Raw genomic sequence first — 2,627 nt, forward strand, 5'->3', positions numbered from 1 at the left:
ATGGGCGAGCGTTGACTGGGGCTTCCAACCCGTGCGGCCTCCGAGGTTTTGACTTGAGCTGGGGGGGGGGGGGGGGGGGGGGAAGAGGGGGGGGCGTGTGTTGCCGGGGAGGGAGGGTCGCCATGCCAACTTGGGAGCGCAGCAAATCAGGCGGCGAATCCCACGAGCCCGCTGCCAACACGCACGCGTCGCCGCACAGGAGAAGCCCGAGGACGAGGCGACGCGGCAAAAGCTTGGCCCGAGTTTTCTTGCCGTGGTTCTCCAGTTCCCCGGCACGCCCAGGAAGGCCCAGGTGCTGGGGGCCGGCACAGGCCACACGCCCCCCCCAAGGTGCCGGGAGTGACTCGCTCCACCCCCACGAGGCGGTGAGTCTTCCCGCTCTCGCTAGCCACGCCCGTTTCCACCCCCGCGAGTGAGCGAGCGAGCTCTCCGTCCGCCAGCTAGCGATCGGGAGGGGGGGGGGGGTGGAGGGAGGGGGTTGGTGGGGGTGAGGTCCCCAGGCAGAGAACCGCATCGCTCGTGCCAAAACGACGAGGGGGGAAGGGGGGGGAAAACGCGGAACCAGCTGGCGGAGCCCTATCCACAATGTTGAATAAATGACTTGCGACTTATTCAACTCGACTGACGTGTCTTTGCTGCTTTTAGCCGCGAGCTCACGCACAAAGCTGCCGTCCGCGCCCTGGGCTGCCCCGACCAGCCAGCCAGCCCCCCCCCCCCCCCCCGCCCCCAACGTATTCGCTTCCTGGGGGGTCTGTGCTCAAGAACTCACAGCGACACAGCGCTATCGAGGTACCAGTTGGTTTGTTAGCAAAAGTTTTAACGATCACACGACACATTACCAGGTTCATCCACCGGGCTCACAACCACCTGCCCCATCGTGGATCCCCCGAACCCAACTGGCCGGGGTTTTATTGAGTCTGGTGAACATCACGTGACCGGCTAAGCCCCTCCCCCTGCTCAACAGCTCCACAACTATTTTAAAAACCGCTTTCAATCAAGCGCCTCCCGTTCGGCAAGTGGACTCGAACCCACAAATTTACCAATTAACTTTGCCAAATGAAATTAGAATTTGGTTGCCCAGGGGGGGGGGGGGGGAGGGGGGCGATGATGCACTCCAGTCCCTCCGGCGCCCACCTCCCGCGGAAGGCCGCGAGTGTACCGGTGGACACCGCGCGCTCCGTCTCCAGGGACATCCCTGGCTCGGATGTAAGCGCGCAAGAGAGGCAGGCAGTCGGGGCTGAATGGCCCCCCAACCCCCCCACTCGACCGCCCGCTGCCCGGACCGGCTGATGGGCCCCCTCTTGGCCGTGCCCAGGAGCAGTCCCGACGAGGAGGCCCTCGGACCTGCCCGCTCCCCCTCCACACAGGGTGCCCAAAGATCAGGAGCGTGGGACAGAAGCGCAGCCAGAATTTGGGGAGCGGCCCCTTCAAATTCAACGGCGCGACAAAGTGGGGGCCACAGATTGATGGCTGCTCGTTGGTACATTCCCACCCTCCCCCGCTATCCTGAATTAGTCACCTTGCCCCCACCGTTATGGGAGGGAGGGGAAGACGGCGGATTATCGAAGTCCCACCGATGGCCATCGCCGACCAGCCAACGCGATTATAGGGAGCCTCCAGCCTTGTCCCGTCACGCGCGCACTTGCTAACAGCAGTCGCTCGACAACGATCGGGAGCAGGGACCCAGGCTGATTTCCACCCACCCCCAACCTCCCGCCTCCACCGCATATTCTTCCATGGGGTCATGTGGGTGAGGGTCGCAAGGTTTTATACCCAACATCAGAAATAGGAGCAGGAGTCGGCCATTCGGCCCCTCGAGCCTGCTCCGCCATTCAATACGATCATGGCTGATCCCATCATGGACTCAGCTCCACTTCCCTGCCCGCCCCCTTATCCCCTTATCGGTTAAGAAACTGTCTATCTCTGTCTTAAATTTATTCAATGAGGAGGGAATGTATGGAGTGGGGGAGGGAATGTGCGGAGGAGGGAGTGGAGGGAGGGAATGTGCGGAGGAGGGAGTGGAGGGAGGGAATGTGCGGAGGAGGGAGTGGGGGGAGGGAATGTGCGGAGGAGGGAGTGGGGGGAGGGAATGTGCGGAGGAGGGAGTGTTGCCTGGGCCCCACGCTCTGGAACTCCCTCCCTAAACCTCTCCGCCTCTCTCTCCTCCTTCAAGACGCTCCTTAAAACCGACCACTTTGTCCAAGCTTTGGGTCACCTGCTGTAATTTCTACTTAATGCGGCTGGGTGTCAAATTAATTTGTGTTGTCTTATAACCCTGCTGTGAAGCCCTTTGGGACATAAGAACATAAGAAATAGGAGCAGGAGTCGGCCATTCGGCCCCTCGAGCCTGCTCCGCCATTCAATACGATCATGGCTGATCCGATCATGGACTCAGCTCCACTTCCCCGCCCACTCCCCATAACCCTTCACTTCCTTATTGCTCATAGAAAATAGGTGCAGGAGTAGGCCATTCGGCCCTTCATTATGATCATGGCTGATCATTCAACTTCAGTACCCCATTCCTGCTTTCTCTCCATACCCCTTGATCCCTTTAGCTATAAGGGCCACATCTAACTCCCTTCTGAATATATCTAACGAACTGGGCCTCAACAACTTTCTGTGGTAGA

The sequence above is a fragment of the Pristiophorus japonicus genome, chromosome 32, assembly GCF_044704955.1.
Source record: "Pristiophorus japonicus isolate sPriJap1 chromosome 32, sPriJap1.hap1, whole genome shotgun sequence".
Lineage (NCBI taxonomy): Eukaryota > Metazoa > Chordata > Chondrichthyes > Pristiophoridae > Pristiophorus > Pristiophorus japonicus.